The 22,058-nt window shown below is 38.1% G+C and overlaps 1 long non-coding RNA gene across 1 annotated transcript; it reads right to left on the bottom strand.

Moving 5' to 3' along the window:
- Window positions 1-5,578: 5,578 nt before the first annotated feature.
- On the bottom strand, window positions 5,579-20,752 carry LOC139826817 (uncharacterized). Its single transcript, XR_011736947.1, has 3 exons — window positions 20,480-20,752; window positions 19,552-19,918; window positions 5,579-7,258 (listed from the first exon to the last, which is right to left on the bottom strand). It is a non-coding gene; the product is annotated as an uncharacterized lncRNA (long non-coding RNA).
- Between the last annotated feature and the right edge of the window lie 1,306 nt (window positions 20,753-22,058).

The raw sequence follows: 22,058 nt of genomic DNA on the forward strand, positions 1-22,058 counted from the left end.
CTATCAAGCAAAATTAGTCTTTCTTAAAAAGGCACTTTTGAGACAGTTGAGGATTTTGAGAAGAATCTGACCTTCACTTAGATAGCTATCACTTTGGGAAGAATATATTGGAAAAATGATCTGCATGATGGTTATCCTCCATTTCCACCATTCCCTGAAGGACAGAAAAGTTCTCTGTATGATGCTATGGACCAAGAAGGGTTTCAGTCCTGCCCTGCTGGAAGAAATCTCCCGGACTGAAACAGTGTTGGCTGAGGTGGGACCTGCTCTGGGGAAGCTTGCGTTTGGGTCAGATTCATCAGAGATGTGTCATGATGGTAAAATGTCTGAGGGAGGCGTACCCAGAAGAAACACCAATCTTTATGCAGAGAAAAGCCCATCTATTTCTCCCCAGCTTCTTTGGGAAAAAACAGACATCATGTTAGCATTACATCAAACAACTCTAATTTTTTTTTCCTATCTGCAATGTAGTCTTGGCCTAACTGGTATCAACATTTTCTTTTCCAGCTATTAATTAAAATAAGAATGAAATTAAACATAACTCAAGGTGCAAACTCAGTTACTTGTCTTTTCGTCCTCATGAGAGAAGTGACACACTTCCAGCTTTAGTAATTGCAGGAGGTGACTGATGGGAAAACTAAATGAGTGTCTTGTCCTGTGTGGGTTATTTACCTGTGAAGTGGCCGGGGCAGCCAGGAGGTTCTCCAACTCTTAGGTATGTCTTTGAGAGTACAAGTGATTTGGAGAAATGAACCAGAACTTTTTCCTGATTGTAAGAGTGCCTAGACTTATCTAGGGCTACAGCAGGTTATTAATAGAACATACTGCATTTCCTTCACATAAAAATACGAAGGGCACTTTGCTGAGAAAAAAATCCTGCTGTGCCTTTCTGTCTTTGGGACCAGCTCATCACCCAGCTAAAATTAAAAGGTGAAGTCAGGCAGTTCTTGCTCTCTATTTTTAAACTGCTTCAGCATATGAATGTGAGTGTGAAATCTTTCTTTAGGCTCTCTTAACTTAATTACCTACTTATTCAAAATATTCTCTTCTCCAATTGCTGAGCTATAAATATATTCATCTTTTCTATAGACACCCTGTAGCTACTTGGTGTTTGTTTAATCAGTTTCATGCTTAATTTATAGTTCTGTAGTTATTTACAGTGATGGCAGGCTCGTGGCATTTAAAATATATTTTGCTCTATTAAAGAATTAGCAAGTAGATGATGTTTTTGCATATCTGTTCCATGTTTTTCTTCTGGAAAATACTGTGAGGAAGTCTGCTTAAAAAACAAACAAACAAGATCAGTAAAAAGTTCAAACAAATAATTTTTCATTTGACCTTAATAATAGAAAATGGTGTAATAACTGAAAATGTTTTGTTACACTTTTGTTTCTTCAGATCTTTTGTTCTGTGCAAGCTTATCCCTATTTTATTTTGTTTATGACTGTTCTTTTGTTTTTGTGGAAGGGATGATGTGGCCTCAGTCCAGGAATTGCAGTGGAACTGCTTATAAACTCTTTTTTCTGCCGACTTGAATATACCGAATTATTCTTCCTGCGTTTGAGTGTATCTATGAAAAACCCCTGTCAAGCACCTTTGAAATGAAATTGCGTGCTCCCTGCTTGCACAGAGAAGTAATGTTCTCCAGTCTCTTGGTTTCAGCCTGCAGAGGGTGTGCTTTCCTCCTGCAAACCATCACCTCCCAGCGCAGTGTCCCCAACACACCATCCCACCGACAGTGTGTTGAGAACCTGGCGTTGCACCCAGAGGTGTGAAGGGAAAAGGGCGTCTGTCTGTCCCCAGTGACATCTGTCCCTCGATTTCATTGACTCTCAGCTGCTTGAAGCACAGGTTGTGGGACTTCTTCTCAGCTGAGCCCTTTCACAGTGGCAAGGACACTCCTGAGGGAACACAGTGTTTCTTTGCATCCTCTTTTGGGACTGGCTGTTGATCCTAAGCACAGTACAAAATTTGTGCTCTTTTGTCCTCAGGGTTTTCCTGGTTCCTTTGCTTTTGCCGCTGGGAGCAGCTGTGGTGTGGGGGATATTGAGAGTCGTCCCTGCAGTTTCCCGTGCCTGGTCAAGCAGTGATCAGGCTCTGCTGTGCCAGGTCCTTTATGTCTTGTCAGGTACCTGAAGCTGGGTGAGGTGGTGAGTTTTGAAAGGTGTTTCCTTCAGCATCCACATCCTCCTGGAGCATGCACATGGGAGTCTAGATGTAGTCCTACCTTTGACAGCTAAATGAGTGAACTGCCTGCTGCAAACTGTCTTAGGGTGGCTGGAATGTGGGGATTTAAGTGTGGTTACATCTCCCCAGGCAAATCCCACATGCTGTTGATCTTACTGATAAACTTCCACATACATCCCTCTCCCGCTTACCAGAAATACTAGAGATTTCACAGGCTTGGGTGTTAGATGACAGCGCATTTATATTGCTGGTGAGAAACATGTTGCTATTCACGGTGTTTAGTGAAGTGTAGCTGGATAGCTAGACAGTGAGGTGAAGTAACACAAACCTGGAGCTGTAGTCTTTTGGACACGTCTTCCCATGCCAGTCTTGGTTCTTGGAACAGTTTGCCCATTAATATGTTCCAAGCTTCCACCCGCTCCCTGCCCTCTCCAGAAAACCCTTGGCAAACCTTCTTTTCTGTAAATCCTCCTGCCTGGGCCGGCTACTGCCCCACTTCCTGATGTCCTGTTGCCCATTTTTTACTTGAGGTAGAAGATTTGTCAGTACAGAGATTTATGTGAGCGTTTTATGTCTCATAAAGAAATACACAAACCCTGTATCCTTTTAGAAATGCAGTGTTGCATTTTAAGACTGAAATATGGACATAGTGTTCACCTAGACAGTGGGGTTTTTATAAGGCAAGTTATAGATTTTATTTTCTCCAACTGGAGACTGCAGTCCAATATTAGAAAAATTATGCTATCAGTACCCAAAAAACTTCTGCTGCTGTCATCTTTGCTTTATCTACTAATGTTTAGCTTTCAAACTGATTTTTTTTTGGCGTGTGTTTTCATAAATGAACACAGTTATTATGCATTAGTGAAACATATGCTTGACAAAAGCATTGTGACAAAATCAGCGGGTTTTAATGGTGTTAACATACCTCTGTGCTTGAAATGGAGCCTGAAAAATGTGTCCTCTGGAATGTTACATTATGTTTTGGCCATTGGAAATGGAGCACCTGACAGCATTAAGCTATCAGAAGGATTTCCAGTCATGGGCAAGCAGCCATCATGTATATGTTAATCCACAGTAGGAGATCTGGACAGCTTTTGATTTACGAGATCTCATCTGTTCAATATAAGCTGGAGATCAGCAGAGCAGTTACCTTTAAAATTCATTGTAAAGCTCTGAAAGGGAAAGGAGAATTCTACGGGTATAATGCAAATCTAGTGGAATTGTGAATTGTGCTTCTAGATAACCTGAACAGTGCATTTCTCAAGGTGGCTAAATGAACTATTTTTGTAACTGCTCTTCGTCTTTAAAAATATCTTACAAGCTTTGTCTCATTTTAAAGCAGATATTAAATTCTCTAATGTTCTTTTCAATAGATTGGATTAAATAACTGGAGAACTAGAAACTGTATCTGGTTTTTAGCAGCTTGACCTTTCTACATTTGTTTGAATGTTGCAGAATTTGCATGAACATATTTATTAGCTGAGTTAAACATCTGGTTTTAAAACTAGCCTATAAAAATTCTGAAGTTTTCTTCATATTGTGGTGTTAAATAGTTTTAATAGCAGTCTTCATTTGATGAATTTGAAACATCCTCATTTTTATTTCCAAAAATGGCCCATGGAATGTATTTATTTAACTGGGTGATAAAACTAAAGAACCAGGTCATAAAGTGGTGTTCACTAAAATGTACTAAATAATACAAAGATTCCTGTCATGGGACCTGATAATGAAACCAGAGGAAATATCTTTCTTGTGTAGCATATCATGCAGGTGGAATAGAAAACATCTCAACATTAGTAATAAATATATAGGTAATGTATCAACATTTTTATGTGTGTATGTGTTTGTTTGTGCACTTATATACAGTTATACTTATTTAAGGAACTCCTATTTTAGAGATCATTCACAATTTTAGCTATTAATATTGCTAACCTTTCCCAACTTATAAACACCCTGTTGTGGTCTCCCACACATCTGTTGTGTCCTCTAAAAAGACCTGTGCTCCTTTAACCAGGGTATTGTGTAGAAACTGTCAGGACAATGATGTGAATTATAAACTGGGTTGTCCAAGAGGTCTATTGGTTTCTTACTACATTTCTGGGGCAGTTTGGGTCAAAGCATTGGTACGATGGAAACTGTCTTTATATTTTCAAGGCATAATTTTAAAAATAAACCAACCTCAACTGCTTCAAATTCCTGCCAGCACTTTGGCTTTTCTGTCAGCTGAGATTATAGATAATTGCATGGCCTGTGGCATGGCTTAACTTTTACAGCACCTTCTATGAGGTACTCCTTCCATAGGTTTTACCACACTGATATTAAATCTGTGATGAGATTAGCTTGACCTGACTGTTTGGAGGGTTGGGGATTGTGGAAGAGCTGAGAATGTTGTATGAGCACAGCTTTGTATAGAGAGTGTGTGTGTATGTATGCATACGTTTTTATGCGTATATATATACATACATAAATGTTTTCTCGAGCTGTGGATAATAACCCTCTTGCATATCTCCTTAGGGATACTAAAGTCTTGAAAGTAAGATGTGAATGGCTGCCTGGGAAAGCCAGCCCAGAGATTTCATTTGTTGAGGTCTCTGCTGGTTGCCCTGTCAAGGGCTTGACTTTGTCTTCCTGAACAAAATATCTCCAGGAGCACAGTGGGATGTCAGCCCAGGGCTACGGGTGAAGCGGATCCACTGTGAAACTAAACTGCTGCATGTTGGCCCTTGTTGGCTTTCAGCCATGGAGGAAATTTTACAGAAATGGATCTAAGTGCTGTTGTGCTTCACGTGTCAGAAGTGGTGTTAGACCCTTGCTGGCAAGGAACATGTCTGGCCTCTCTGGCAGCGTGACCGAGCCCTGCAGGATGTGCATCACGGGCCAGAAGTCACACAGGTTGCTGGGCATTCCTGATGGGAGAAGTAGGTGATGCTAGAGGGAACTGTGACTACACAAAACACAATGCTTGGCTGCTGAGTTGCTCTTCGGTGCATTCTTCAGGCAGCATTTCTCTTCAGCAGCTGACTGTGAGCACTGCCCCTACCAGCACAGGAATAATGTATAGCACAGGAATAACCTGTAGCCCCATGACTGCAGTGGCTCTGTCTGCTGCCAGCCTGTCCCACCCGCTCACTGAGCTGTTTGGGGCAGTGAACTTGAATTTCTGTGTTACTGTCAAATGCCATCACACTTTTTGATCTTGCTGCATAACTAATAGAAGTTGCTAATCAGTTACTGGGGAGTCTTCAAATCACCTTGCTGGTCCTGGGGAGCTGTATCCCAGTATGGCTTTGCTGACCTAACTACTCTACTGCAGGAATGGATTTGAAGAGAAATTATTAGTAAAGATTTGTATCAGTATATAATCAGTTAAGGATATAAGCTGAAATTCAAATTTGTACTTAGATATGGTTTTTATTTAAAACAATATTGTAGTTAAGATTTCAGTAACATATTTTACAAATCGTTCTTCAGATGCTCTTTCTGGAGCTCAAGTGGTTGTGTTATAAATGAAGAATGGATTCAGGATACTTCACAGTATTAGTGGTTATCTTATAATGTTTTCCAGATGGCAGAACATGATGTAATCCATACTGCTCAGTTTGTTTCACTGCACTGTGTACTCTGTCATACCCAATAAGTAACCAAGAGACTTTAAGAAGCTCATCAGGCTGTTATGACGATAGCTGGTTAATCCAACTGTTCTTTATTACATTATGAAAACTGCAGATTAACAAATCACTTGTTGGTGAATGTAGGAAGATTGATTGCTACTCAAAGCTCTGCAAAAACTAGATACGCAACTCGGATTAGCTTAGCTCAAGCTACACTTTGGTGAATGAATTCCATTTTCCTCAGGGCTATGAAGTAGTTTACATCTGTTCAATTGTAAATTTCTCTAGCAGAACTGGGTAATGGTGATTCCTCTTTGGAGAAGTGATGGGAATGTTTGATAGTTGTTGTTTGCATTGATCTGAAATTAAACCACAGCACTAGCATCACTGGTTGTGTGGGCATGGTGACTAAGGTCAAAGTAATTGCAGCTTGCAGTTGCTCATAATTCTGCCAGTGTTTGTGCAATAATGTTGTTTACTAACTAGTGCTTTTATTAGGCTGACAGACCATCTTTTAAATGGCAAACCCATCAAATTTAAGTAGGTACTTTGCTCAGGATTTTCTCAGCATTAATTGAAGGCGCCAGGCATCCTGCATTGGGACAGGTGCAGTTGTGCTGTGCAGAGGCAGGATTTGAGGAGTACATGGGGTGCAGCAGCTCCCTGTGCATCCCTACATCCAGCTGTGTAGGGTTTCTCATTTGAACCTGTGTCCAAGAAGTCTTCAGGGGACATTAAGGCTGGTGTAGTAAATCTATTGACAGTTATCCTGTAGGGTGGGCTTTGTACACACTTTTTTAGGCTATCCTGCTCTTTGGCGAAGCCCAGAAAAATGGGATGGAGATAAGAATAATAAGAAGCCTAAATACATGGCATGAACTAGCTTCTGGAAAGGAGGTGAAAATTTCCTGAAGTGGGTTTAATATCTTGTGGTTGTCTCACCATCCATGGAGCAGTTGCCTGTAGACTGCCTTTGGTAGGACATACATCGCTGGGCTGGTTCATCCGATCTGGAATGGCGCTTTCTATCCTGTCTGTATGTGCTCAGGCAAGGAGGGTTGAACAGGAGCTGAGAAACACTGGGAAAAAGAGTAGTTTCCAACACAATTGTCATTTTAACAGCTTGCTATGTCTTACTGTTTTAAGCAGTGACTTCCTCAACTGGTTTTTATCATGCCTGGCGTTGCTTGGCTGGAAGCTGTTTTTATTTTTCCTTTACCCTGTCTCTGGGGAATTCCCCAGTTCAGTGTCAAAACACCCCCATGCAGGGGAGATGGGAAAGAGGTATACATGATGCACATGTCTCTTTTTTACAGTTTCCTGATGATCTTCAGCTGCTTTTAAGGAGCATTTGTTGTTCATAGTCAGTCCACGCATGTTTGTTGACTCAAGTTGTCTTTGCTCACTGCAGTGTTGCTGGTGGTTAATGGGCTTTGCTGTTTTGATTTCTATGGCTTGTCCTGTGAAACAAAATAAATGACAGTGGCTTTAGGAAATTGAAGAGTAGCAGAGAGATAATTATATTTTTCATTAAATATTCCTCCAAGTCCAGGGGGCTCAGTTCTGCACAGCCTCTTCGCCTCTTTCTCCACATCTTTTGCAAAGAGTATGTGAACATGGGCTCTCCAGTGAAATAAGGGCTGGGAAAGGGGACAGAGAAAGGGAAGGAGTCCTGAAAGGGTGATGTTTCCATGCCCTTCTTCTGCAGCCCTTCTCACTTTCCTCCCCTACTCCTCAGTAACTTTTCCTTCATGTTTTCTGCCACACAATATTTTTCTAGTATTCCTGATGTGCTGTCGTGTCCTGATCTGCCTGATTCCTAGTTTCTCCTCTACCAAACTTTGGTTTTAGCCTTTTATGTAAGAATTGTCTGCTTCTTCCTCAGCAGCTAGACCTTGTGTATAAAGCACAAAGAAGAAATATCCATCGCTTTTTCCTGTTTAGAAGAAACACCATAGAGAATCACAGTAGATTTGACACCTGGAGAGCTTTCTGCTCAGGAATCCAGCCCACTGACTTGCTTTAAGGTGGTGGGAATGGGAAGTCAATATTTGTTTGTCTGAGAGAAGCCAGAGGTTTTCAGAGTTGATAGAAAGACAAAACTTTATGTACTGGAATTGTAACATTGATCAAAGGCCTGAAAACGCTCTATTAACAGCGTTTTTCTGGCACTATATGGTCCCTACTCCAAGAAAATTTGACTTTGATGAAGGAGGGAGCGACTATAAAAGACATTGCCTTCCCGGGAGGAGTGGGGAGCCCTTTCCTGTGTTTTAAAGAGCCTGTATAAAACAAGTTGAAATCCTGCCTGGAAGGATTTTTGGCTTGCAGAGCGCTGCTGTAAGCGTAGACTTTGTGTTGGCTCAGCGCACAGACCGCGGGTCTCGGAGCCGTTAAGCGCAAAAGGTCAGGATTGCATTTAGCCCATAACTATCAACTCTGTGATACACTATTAGTCATAGAAACTTGAGAAATTTGTTAAGATGTTCTGAGTTTGGTTTCGATATGTTGGGACAGCTTTTTAAATTCCTCTGCAGTTTAAAGCGTTACTGCCAGTAGGAAAATCAGTTGATCGAAATACAGCGTTTTTAAAAGATTTTACTACCCTGAGGCTTTTTGTGATTTTTACAGTCATCTTCTCATTTTAAGAGAAAGAAGTTGTCTGTAAGCGTAAAGGCTGTCTGTCTAGAAGTAAATTCTTTATGCATAATATGGTTGCAACACTTCCATGCAGCTTTTCAGTTGCAGAAGTAGTACAAGATCTTTTTAGCAGCAATTGGTTAAAAAAATTATTCAGACGCAAGTAAGATTTTTTTAATGTTGCAAACATTCCTTTGAAATTCTTAATTATGTTTTTCTTCCTATCTCAGCCCCCAAGTTCTATTTAATTCAAATTAGGAAATTTTTGTTAATCAGTAATGCGGTACCATATTTTGTCATTGTTTCCTAGGAGCTATGTTTATCTAAATCAACTACGTCAAACCGTAACTTTTATGGGAAAGCTACAGAGTAAAGCATAAGTCACTTCTCCTGCATAAATCATTTATTTTAGTCTTTAAACGTCATGTTGTACATATTAACCTTGCCCTTTTTCAGTTTAAAGACGGAGGTCTTTATGAAGTGACGGGGTCTGTTCAATCTTTTGTTCTACTTACAGAAAGAAGAATATTTTTTGCAAAAATCATAGAATATGATATCAAACTCCATTACTTATTTATCCCCATAGATAATAGATACGGGTAAACTGATAACCATGCAGAAGTCTTGTTCTATGCAGAAACTCCTTTGAGTAGGTTATGGAGGAGTGATGGGACAAGCAAAATGGACAATCACTCATGTTTATCCATCAATCAACAATAACATACTGTGGCACATCAGACAATTGTACTATAATTAAATATTTTCTATTTAGAGATCATTCAATGAAATGGTGTCTCATATTTGCTCATATTATAGCTTATTCTTGCTTACTATATCAGTGTATTCTGTTCTTGAAGGTGATTGCAAAAATTTCCCGTTTTTGTGCCTAATCTCTAGGTATGTTGAACACAGAAATTTAAGTTATGAGAAGCTGTTACCTTCTCAGAGATACTGGCTTACTAGTGGTTTAAATCATTTCACATTCTTGTATATATGAATATGTAGTGCAGAAGGAAAATACATTTTTGTGCCTGTATCCTATCGAAAGGATTGTATATCACTGAAAAAAAACATATCTTCCAAAAGCAGTTTACTTTTCTGGCAAAGGGAAGTCCCTTCAGGGTTAGAATCTCAGATTCGAGACTGGCAGGTGAAATTATTTATCACTTCTAAACTAAAAATATATCATGTGAAGGAGATTTAGGTGTCTCTGAACCTCCATAACGTTGCGCTTTTTTATTTTTAAATATTCAATGGTTGTGGTTCGTTGTTGTTGTTTTTGTGTGTGTGTTTGTTTGGTTTGGTTTTGTTTTGCTTTTGTTTAAATCAGGCTTGGAAATAACTATTTAAATTTGTGATTACCAATCTTTTAAATAAGAACATATACACATCCAAGAATAAATTTCATGGAATAATGCTAATTTCATCTGGTGTCATAGGGATCCTGTTCTATACGCTGATACTTTGTTAATTGTGACCAGAGACATATGGCTGAATAATACCCGTCATTTCATTTACTGTATACAGATGATTTTGCCCCTTGATGTAATGAAATTTTTGTTCGGTTTGCAACTGTTCAGTACCTCAGAATCCCACTGTACCTGAAGGTATTGTGTTAGTTATTTTCTAAACCTTTCTGTTTAACATCAAGGTTATTGGTAGAATTCTATTTTACTAGAAATTTTGAGTAAAATGCAAGTAGAAATTTTTTCTTGTGCAGTTTTAAAAATCATCTTTCAATAGTTCTTATAGTGAAAATGTCTTCATGCAACAATGTGATCTAGTAATGCTGCAGAATTCTTAAGCTATTACAACTTAGTAAGGTGTTTTTAAAACTTGGTTTCTGACTTTGAATTTAAAAAACATTACAGAAATTGGTTATTGTATAGTCTTCAAGAAAAGCCTATCAGTGCTCACTTTATAGAATCTAGAACATACTATTTTTAAATAAAATCAAAGGACTTTTCTCAAAACAGAAAGGAAAAGGTTTCTTATGGAAGACAGTCTTGCAAAAAAAAAAAAAGCTTCGTTCTGCTGTTTTGCAAAGAAATCTGCATGTTTCAGCTAAAAAGCACACCATCTTTTTATTAGTTAAATTGTGTATCTCGAAAATTAGCTTGTTTAATTTTGTTATGAAATTATAAAAATCTGTGGTGAAGAAAATGTGGGTCCAATACCTGCCTGTTCGAAATAGATTAAATGAACTGATTAGTAATTGGTAACATCTAGTGGAACCTGGCAGATGATCTCGTAAATGTATTTACTTGATTGCTAATCTACAAAGTATAACAAAACATTAATTTGCAGACTGTCCTGGCCTTAAGTTGTGTTTCAAGCATCCTGTTCCCTTTCAAAAGATAAACTTTCCATAGGCCAGTGCTTATCTTGCTGGGCTTGCCGGCTGTTGGAGATTTAAGCTATACTGGCTGGGACGCCGCGTGCAGTCGAACCTTGCGAACTTACGTGAGTGCTCGGCAAGAACATGGGGAATTACTGAATTTCTATCAGTAAGAGGAAAAGCTCAAAAGTAAGGATAATGGATCAGAAAAGGTAGCGTATTCATTTAACTTAATTATATTAGTTTGTTGTTATTACTTAGAATAATGTTTAATAATTAATGAATTTTCTTTCCTATGGAAAGGAAGAGAACGTAGGATATCTTACTGCTGTCTGTAGCTGCTCAATCTTTTGATAGAAGCGTTTGTGTCTCCAGTGTGTTATATTATTGTGCTATTAGCAAAGGCAGATGAAGGTCTATGGGTTTTGGTTTTAATTCTTGTGAATGGGATAGTGGTGGCATTTGTAAAGATTATATCTACTTTTATTGAAGCACAATGCACAGACATAGGAGAAAGGACTCAGAGGTAGGATTTATTTTTCTTAATTGTTCCTATTGCCCTTGGCAAATACGCTTTTTCTCGAGCATGATTCAGAGCTGTTGTTTCCAAATGGGTTACAGCAGATAGGGATGCCGTTATGTGAAGTGCTTAATGTGGTTTGCAAAACAACTAACAATGAGATAACTGTGGAAATGTTCTCTGCTGCTGTCAGATGCAGACGGTCTATTTTTGACCTGGAGACCAATATCAAGCCCTGGATTTTGTCAGGGCAGGGGGTGGGCACTGAAGACCTTATCTTCTTTTTACCTTTGCTGACAACATATCCTTATCCTTCCTGGGTCTTGGGGTGACTGCTTGATAATGCTGGTATTTAAAACACCTAGATAGGAGAAGTCATGAACTTCTTTTTCTATTTTTAAGGATGCTCATTGAAGTTGCTAGTGAGGCTCTGTGAGCACAGGGCTGTGGGGTGAAACTGGGGGAGGACACTGCTGGTGGGACTGGGAAGCCGTAGAAACACATGTTGCCTTCCACAGTGCTTTGTTAAATAGAGATGTATTAAAATCATAAATTTGCGTTATGTAAGCATAAACAACTTGCAAGTATCAAATATTTGATACACCTCCTCATCTATGTATTTACTTATTTATTGTTTTTCTTTAGTAGGTGTACTTTCAGGAAAAGTACATTTGGGAAAGTTTTAATTAAACAGTTATTTTGTTTGTTTATTTTAAGGAGGACCACTGCAATTACATAGTGTTTTATTTAAGTAAAAGTTATTCACGTGCATTTTTTTTTTAAGATTTACTATTAGCTAAGCAGCTAAAATGCAATTCTATGCCTTCATAAAGGTAAGAAATTGAACGAAACTTCAAAATGGTGAATAGAAGGAGCACACTGAGTTCTGTGCAAACCATTAGAACGCGTGAAGAGTGCTTGGTGTGTGCTGGAGGCTGGTAGTAGCCAGATTCACTCACATTGTGTTAAATTATTTTCTTTGTTTAACCGTTTAGTGTCTTGGCTGGACATTGCCCCCCATCCCAAATTCTTGGACCTCATGCTGTTGAAAGAGCAAAGCAGTTTAACTGCAGAGTTACTACTCCATCTTTGTTTGTGACAAACAAATTACATGTCGTAATTGGCTTTATTTATATTGGGTTTTAAAACTAGAACAAAGTAGTGTAAACAAACTGTAACACTGTGAAAATTTAAGAAATCTGCAGCTAAATATAATGCACAGTTTTCCATCAGAAATTAGTGTCAACTCAAAAAAAAAAAAAACCTCTTAAGATGTCACACATAGCCTTTTATTTTTACAGTATCACTACGGATAAATATTGGTGTTTTGGGCAGAATGATAGTTTGTCATCTGTTTTCAGCCTCTTTCATATAATAACAACTCTTTTACTGGAGGCAAGGAGGCAAAGAGAAGAAACAATTGATTCAATATGGGTGTTTAACTGGTAAATGGTTCCCTATCTAAAGACACATTTGCAAAATTAGAGCAGGACTTTGAAGGAGAAGGTGCGAATGAATGAGCTTATATGTTAGTAGAAAACAAAATGCTCTTTAGCGCATTCAGTCTGTATAAATATGTAATTATTAATAGTAGTTAAGTTACCTCTGTCTCTTCACCTTAATCACACCATGGAGAATATTACCAGAATACTTTCCTCATGTAGCAACATGGAGTTTTCTTTTTGTCAGTGGTTACTGACTTTTTAAATGCTATTTGTTGGCACGCATACTGACATGAAAAATCATTGTGTAATCAGCAATAGTGATGAATTACACCTGAAAAACAAAAGGCGACAAATAATATCTATTTGAACTTGCATTAGTGCAGCCTGGCAGAAGCTACTATTTAACACCTGCATCTATATAATCTTATTAGACAATGGATGCAAATCTCTGTATGAGGAGGAAATACTACTTTGAACAAAGGGAAATGGAAATTATTTTCTCTTTCAGTATAAACTCTTAATTTGAGAAAACATGGTCATCACAGTAGCAGTTCACACAGTCCTGTAGCTCATTTATGTCTTCCCTGGATATCTTAAGTGTCTTAACTGATGTATGTCTAAATTTTCATTACCTGCAATATTAGTCTCATAAGGTTTTGTGTGAACTGGTTTAAAATGTTTGGAAAGAGTTTTATGAGATGTGACTAATGATAATCTGACTCAAAATATTTCTGTAGCAAATGGAAACAAGTGTTACATGTTGGTATTGAGTAAGATTAACAAGTAGTTAAAGAGCTGAACAGATATTCCTTGATATTGTACTTCTTATTTATATCACTATAGATAATATTTTCAGTTGCAGTCTCAGGTGAAAAACAGGAATTACGTTAAAACTAGAGAATAAATGGCAGCATAATTATGCCCATATTTTCCTCTAGTGGCAAAGATCTTCATATCCTTTAGGAAAATGTCAACAGTGTATCTTATTATTTGCTATAATGATAAATTGTTTCTGTTGCAGTCATCCCCATGAGTGCCACTCCTGTATTAAGTAGGATACAATCCTGCTTGTGTTAACTAAAACATCCAAATTGCACAACTTGGTCACTCCTTGTCCTGGGAGCTTGTAGTTCTGGCTACATAGATTTGTTAAATACTCTTATAAAAATTACAAATTTAGCAGCACAGACTGCTCTGAAGCACTTTTTAATTTTATGCATTTTAAGTGTAGATGAATCCCCAGTGATGCCCAGGACTAGATGCTTAGATACGGAAATGTTTAAATGCTGAAAAGTGTACTATCTGTTATCCAGAGGACTGTATGTGTTTTCTGGTTAGAGACCTGCAGAGCTGCCGTATGGAAGTCTTTATCTTTTCTTGGTGTCATTTACCTGTCTTGAAACTCACAAAAAGAAAAAAGTGTAGAGGAGAAAAAGAGAAGCAAAAGGAGCTTTGTTAAAGAACTGCTTTGTTAAAGAATGAGCTGCTTTGGTCCCAGCCGGATCCTTTCCACCTCTCCACTTGGAGAGCTGTGATTTCTTTAAGCCACCTACCTTCAAGGATTTAAACACCCAAAATGTTCTGTTTGGGTAGTAGAAATGGCTTAACATTCACAACATATCACGATTTTCTTTGTTGAAATTTGTCATGGTGACTTTTTAAATTTACCAAAGCCCAACTTTCAGGCTCTTAACGTATCAAACAAGTAATACAGGTCAGCAGAGTATTAGAATTGTGCTGAATGTGATGGATTACTTCAGTGGTATTTAGCGGTCCCTTCAATAGGAGTTTATTTTCTAAAGCAATGACCCGTGTTTTTTCTACTTTTGTTTTACCTGGAGTGAAAACTATAGAAATTTCTTTTTAATGGATTTTATTGCTGATCTTCAGTATAGTTTGAGTATAGTGTTTCCAAGTAAATGGAGTGGCAAAGAGAATCCAATAATCTTGTTGCTGATGCAGCACTGTATGTCTTAAGACTGGAGCTGCTAAACTATGAGCTAAAGCTTTCTAGTTCTAGCAGTGACCTGCTGCATACAGTGCAGTAAGGGAACCTGTGAAGGAGTTTCAGCTGCAAAACACTCATTTACGCAATGTATCAAATATCATCTTAATAGAACATGAGGTTTATTAATCTTTTAAAAATACTCTGAAGCCATTGTTAAGGTACACTGGTAAAACCAAGAAGGAATTATATTCCTCGTGAATAATTAGCTCTGGAACAGTTCTTTCCATGTATCTTTTGACCCAGTACATAGGCATTATAGGCATACAACTAAGCAAATCATGCAGTCTTAGAAATCCTGTTATACCAATAAATATATTCCATCTTACTACCCCCAAAAAGCAGCAAGGAGTGTTAACTCTTTTTTGCCAGGAATCTGCAAATACATTTTATATTCCTTCCTGTCTCTTCATCATATATCATGGTGGGCTTTTAGAAAGAAATATTTTAGAGACTCCCGTTCATTTCTCTCAGAATTGTATTCATGTGTGAAGTTGCCAAAGACAGTTGGTTTGGGGTTTTCTGTTTGTTATTTGTTAGTCCTTTTTACCACTAACAGTTCTTTTTCTGAATCTTTGCTTGAGCGAACACGTCAGGTAACCCTCCCCACACGCCCTGGTATCTGAGCAAAATAGATATTAATGTCCAGTATTAAGCTTTGTTAAACAGCCCACTACTAAATGTTTCAGTAAAATGACTAAAGAAAGAATGGGAATCTTGGCTTTGTTGAGCAGGAAAATAATTGCATTTGATTCAGTTAGTGATTTCAAATACTACTTTTTGAATAACTGACATGGGACAATTTGAAGCCCAAGCCCAATTAATTCTCCGTGATGGATCTTAAATCTTAGAGCTGTTACCTTAGAGGAAATTCATTTACTTATATTTTTGGGCTTGAGAGAAAAACAACAAAAAAATGACCTTAAAATCAATCAACTGACGGACTTGTGGAGGTGTTGGTGATCTTGGCCACTCTTATCAAAAAGTGCCCCTAAAGAGCCTGTGGCATTAGTGTTTTTTTTTCATTCGTAGCACAACTGGGACACAGAAACCCCATTTTCTTTAGCAAGAATACTTGGACGCCCTCCAGTCAAGTGGGAACAAAGAGTTGTCTGTCAGGGTCCTGGGAGCCCCCACATCTGCTTTTTAAAACAGGATGTGGGGAAGGGTAAAAATCCTCTCCATCTGTGATGCCAACACGGCTTTGAGAACACCTGGAATTGCCAGACCCAGCATTTGAAGCTTATCACTGGAGCTGATTTCTGATCGACTAAATGCCTTTCGCGGCTGAGTTTCCATGTGCTGTGGAAAAAAAGTGTTAGGGCAGATTTTCCACTGAAGGATCTGGACCCTAAAATCTTAACCCATTCACCTCCTTTGGAAAGCTGTAAAATAATTTCACCAAATAACTTCTGGGTGGCTGTTTAGCCTGATTTTTGTTTTTATTAAAAAAAAAAAAAAAAAAGTTACCAAAAAATTCTTTGAGTAATTTTTAGTGCATTTCAGTATCCACTCAGAATTTCATAAGCAAATGTATATAATTTATACCTTTATTTTTTGTTAATTGCCTTCAGTTTAAGTTGATTTCACTTGTGTAGATGTCCAACAGAGCAGAGAACACTAAGCACACAGCCAGGTTGCTTAAGGAAATGTCGTTCTGTGCTTGAAAGTGAACTGCAATAGCCGTGCTTTTTCAGTAAAGCCTGAAAGTGTTTCCTGCAATCAACGTGCAATGAAAATGGCCCAAGTGCACCATACTGTCAGTCAGCTTTAACAGAATGTGATTCAGCAGTTACTCAGATAATTGGCTAGCTAATTAAAAGAAGAAGAAATATTTTGGTGGAAAATTTGTGAAAGGAAAATTGTTTCTAGGCTTTGTCGTATAAATTATTCATCTGTCTGTTTTCAACTAAAGATACTGTTGGTGAATCCTGTCAACAATTTCAAATGAGTAGTGATGTTTCATTTGATTAAAGCTGTCTTAGGACTCTGTATATAACGTCAAGAGGATTTGTTTGGTTTCTTTTATTTTGTTTGTTTAATTTGCAATGGGGAAACAATAATGGGCTACCATGTCCCGGCTCTAACACTTCTAGATCTCTGGAACAGCAATAATGAAACTTGTCTGGGCAACTTACAAAAGCTCTGCTTTGTATTTCAAAGATAGTTTCTTTCAATCAGTGGCCTAATTAACTGCATATTAATAAATGTAGAATTTCTTGATATAAACATAAAGAATCTGGTTCAGAATACGTTACAATATATTTTTAGAAAGGAGTCATAGTAAAAAATGTGGTTACAGTCGTCTTTATTTCTGGAATTTTAAAGTTTGCAGGAAAACTCTGAAATGGGAAGGTTGACAGTAATTATGTGTTCTTGAAACTAGTAGGTGAGTATGTTAATGACTGCTTTTTGTATTCACTATTCGTCATTTATTGTAGCATGTAATCTTAAAAGTTCATCGACTTGTGTTTGATGGTTTTAATATTGAAATAAACCCCCTGTCTATTAAGGAGGGTATGCAGTACGGATTGAGAGGCAATCGAGTACATTAATTCTTGTTGTTTCATTTTTATGGTAAATACCAAATGTTAAGGATGTTCGTGGTTTTTTTGGTCTGCTGAGTTTCTGCTGATTTTTCTCAAATACGAGTCTGAACGATGTGTTCAGAATTGTAAAGCTTGGTTGGTTTAGAAGTCAGTTTCGATTGTAAAGAATGAAGGTTCAATTTCATCTCTTGTATAATTGTAATCTTGAAAGAAAATCTTTAAATTCCCATGAACTACAGTAGAGTTAATGTGTCAGTTGGGCTGGTTACATCCTCCTCAACAGAGAAGTCTGCAAAATACTGAAACTTCAGCACAGGACATTCCTACTTCATCAGTTCAAATAAAGATAACAGTAAGATTGTTTGAAGGATTACTTTTAAATTTAAGAAGCAGAGAATATTTTGAATGGAAAAAACCCTATGAAATTAGGTGGTGAGAGGAAAACCCAGGTGACAAAGCATTTGTGTTAATCTGGCTCAGAGTTTACCTTCACTCTTTCTTTTGACAGTCTCAACACTTCGTAATCCTTTGTAATTTAAAACTGGGTATGCACTGCTTTTTTCTGTGGAACAAAATACAAGGTAGAGACGTGGGGGGGGGGGAAGTAACAATTAAAACCAAAAACACTTGTATATAACAGAGATTTTTCTAATTACTTGGCAGACAGTACCATAGAATATAACTGTATCTATAACTTGTAGAATAATTTTCCATTAGCATACTGCTTGCAGTCTATTCAACATTTAAGAAAACTGATTTTCTATATTGCTGTTCTGAGAGGTTTGAGCTGCGCACGTAGTTAGAAGCTGCTACACTGTTGGCTTTTTGGAAAAATGTACAAGGAAATTTTCCCTAGAAGTTCACTGTTATAGAAGAAACAGCTTATTTAAAAGCCATCCCATTCTTTGTGAATACCCTAAAAGTAAATTGTTTATGTTAGAATCTTGTTTTTTAAAAATAGTAAGACATGGCTTGAACTGACACATTTTATCCTTTTCAGTCAAATATTTTTGAAGTAATTTTTTTAGTAGTTTTTAAGTATATTTTTCTGTATTTCTAAGAGACACAATATAACAGAAGCATAGCAAAGATGAAGGATCATTGAATGACGGTGAGGAAAAACACCGAATCTATTGAACAGGGCACTTCAGCGGCATATGAGCGTAGTTAAAATGTTACAAAATTTCTGTTTCTTTGAGGTTACTATGTTCATATTAATGCTGGCAATGAAGTAAATTTTCTTAAAATCCTCACTGAGTTCAGTAAGTCTTTTTCTGTGCTGTCCAGAGGGTACACGCAATGAATGTAAGAGTATTTGGATGTTATAATTAAATGTCAGTATACTACCACAGTTGAACAATACGAGCTTTTAATGTCAGCCAAGTCTTTGATGTGTTTGGCATTAGATTTTTTGGGGGGATGTATAAAAGCTGTATTACATAAATACTGTAAATTATAATTAATCCACATGTTATAGTACAGAAGTCAACTAATGTTTATGTTTAGCTATTAAAATGTTTTTAATGTCAAATTTTGAAGGTTAAAAACTTTGTTTAACTTTGCGTGCATTTAAATATATTGAAAGGAGTTTAATTTCCTTTCAATTGAATAGCTATACTTTTCCTTTATGGAGCCAGTTTTGTTCTTCTAACTTAAGAGAAAGTGTTCACCGTACAAAAATTCCATAGTGTGTTACCAGTACACTTTAAAATGGAATGGAAATACAGAAGCATTGCATGTGTCACGAATTCCCTGTCCAGATACACACATATCATACAATCTCTTCTTTCTTTTGTACATGATGTTTGTTTTGGGTCTTTTTGTTTGGTGTTTTGGTTTTTTTTTTTTTTTTTCTTTTGAGGTGAATTTAGGAGGCTTGAACCTAGCTGGCTTTTTCAAAAAATAGAGTTTGCACTAGATTTGTTTTTAATATATCCCGACCGATTATCAGTGCTTTCTTTCCTAGTAGTTTTAAGGGATACACACACAAAAAAAATACCTGGGAAATAGCTGATAACTCCTGTGAGATCTGTCAAGAGTAATGACTGGAATATAAAGAATTAGGATATAGAGAGGACAAATATAGAGAGGATGAAATGACAGACAATGCAATAATCCACTGTTATACTGCAATAAGTAATCAAAAATGTAATAACTCAGTAAAAATATTGTCTTTCCTAGGTTGTTTAGGGGCTGAACAGTCTGTCGATGATAGAAAAAACTGGGCAGTTGTGACAAACCTGCTGTGTGACCCACCTGGCCATAGGTGTGCGCAGGGGACCCCAGGCACAGGGGCTGCTTGCCGCTCACTCCACGGTGGCATCGCTTGAGAGGTGGCGGGCAGGACAGGCAGGACAGTCAGGCATCCCAGGGCATGGGGCTGCAGCAACGGCCTCGCAGTCGGAGCTCTCAGCGTTGCGGGGATGCGGATTGCGCCGGGCTGAGCGGTGCTGTTCCCGTAGGCGCTGTGCACATCTAGTGGGGGCAGCCGCCTACACCTCAAAGACTTTGTCAAGGATTAGAGGGCTTTAGCGAGGATCGTGTGGTTTTGTTGCTCCGTGCATTGGGAAATGCAGTTGTGGCTTTACGCGGGTAGAGGTTACAGTCCAGTTTGAAAGATGAGCTACAAGAGGTTCCCATAATATTGTGAATTAAATAATGCGAGTTGAAATACAACAGAGAAGATAATAAATGTGGAGAGAACAAAGGGGTGAATTACAGTGACAAGTAAACTGGGCTCACGGACTAGTTCTGGCAGTACTCAAGTTGCCTTGAGACAATAGTAAACAATTTAATAGTAATTTGCCAATATATGTATTTGGCTACTGGTAAGGCTCTACAAGATATTGCATCCTTTTTTGTTTACATATTGATTAAAAATAGAACATATTACTCTGTCTCATGTGAATGAACTGGGATATTCCCTGAGTGCAGTTTAAAAGATCAGTATTATAATTTAAACTGTAGAAAACACAGGTGCAAAGAACATAAATAAGATTGCACATGCTTTAGCCATTCCATATCATGAGCTGCTTAATTATCCTTCTTTGCTTGTAATTGAATATAGCCAAACCAGTGTCAGGTTTATGAACACCTATAGGTGGCATTTCTTAGGAGATTCCTCGATGAGATTGATGAGTTTGCCATATCATCTGACACTCTGGACCAAAAGTCATTTTCTTACCTTCTAGCTTGTCAAGAGCAGCAGACTTTTTTTTGTGCAGCTTGATGACAGATGAAACGAGTGTTCCGCATATGGGAATCTTCTTTGTGCTAAGATGTAAGTTTTATGGCAGAGAATTAAGAAGGCTTGAAGGCTTGTGCCTTTTGGTTTTCTTTTTTTTTTTTTTTTTCCAAATGAGCATGAAAAGCATTGATGTGGGTCATTAACAGTAATAGTCAGCTCTAAGAAAAAGGCACCTGCCTGGGTGCTTCATGGGGATAGGGAAATGCTGTCTGTGCTCAGGCCATGGTTTTGAGCGTACAGCCTCATTGGGAATATCTGAGGTTGGGCATTTTGGGTGACTCTTGCACAGCAAACCGATAGGTCTGGTTTGGATTCCAGTGAATAAGCATCTGTATCACAAAGCCTGGTTATTGGTCTCAGCAAAGGGAGACTGCATTACTTTAATCTCTAGAAGGAGTCAACGTTCTCCATTGTGTGGGAGTTACTTGTATCTACTTTATGTTCCTGGCTGTGTTGTTGCTGTTTGGTGGATCAGTAGGATCCTGGTGGCCTGGCTGGATTTCCCTGTAGACTGAGGGACGATCTCTCTATTTCAGCTTTCTAGACAACGAGTATTTACCTGTGGTTTTCAGTGGCCTTCTCAGGGTTTTGTTCTGAGGTTGCCCATCTCAGCCAGTCGCAACTGGGGGTTCGCCATAACTCATGTAGAAAGTGTTAGAAAGGAAATATGAAAGAGGGATGAAACCCTTGTTGAAAGTAGTGGACTTCTGAAGTCAGTGTCAGAATTGTGGTCAACTTGCTTACTAGTAATTAAGAGTGACATTTGAGAAATAACCCACCCAAAACCAGACCTGCCATCCCAAACAAGAAGAGAAACATCACCTGTTCTGGAAGTTTGCTACCTGAAGGCAACTTACAGGCTTTTGCATATTTTTTTTCTTTTCAGTTTGTGGAAGAGCTAGGTTTATTCAGGCCTGTGTTAGGCTGGAGAGAGGTTTGTGAAGAGGTCACCAAGTTGTTGGGAGAATTACTGTGACATCGCTGCAGTTAATGGGCTTGTCACTTTGGAGCACTGGAGTGACAATGTGACAGGTTGATCCCTTCCAGAAACCTCTGGACTCCAAGAATAAGTTTAAAGGTGATTATAGTATGCTGTATCATTTACATAACTTACCTATCAGTAGCACTTCCCATATTGTCAAATGTGTGTGTGTTTATATACGTCTATGCCTGCTGAAATGATTGGGTTCAAAGGATAAACTCTGACAGTGATGTGGACTCAATTTGACCCTGTGCATGGTAAGTATCTCCTCATCGGTTGTACAACTTTTCTTATAAGAAAAAGCAAAACCCTACACTGACCATTTCTTCTTCCACTGCACAGGGTATGCAGGGTTTCTTGTAAGAAAAAGGAGCAAATCTGATTCTATCCCTTGACTTAAGATTTCGACAAGAATGTTTTGGGTTTCGTTCACAAGCATTTTCTGTTGCTGAAGAATTATTGCTAGGAAAAATGGCTGGAATAACAAGGACTTGGGTTGCTGTTGATAGTCAACAATGTCCATAAGTGGAGCTT

This window comes from Patagioenas fasciata, unplaced genomic scaffold, assembly GCF_037038585.1.
Source record: "Patagioenas fasciata isolate bPatFas1 unplaced genomic scaffold, bPatFas1.hap1 Unplaced_255, whole genome shotgun sequence".
NCBI classification, from domain to species: Eukaryota; Metazoa; Chordata; class Aves; order Columbiformes; family Columbidae; genus Patagioenas; species Patagioenas fasciata.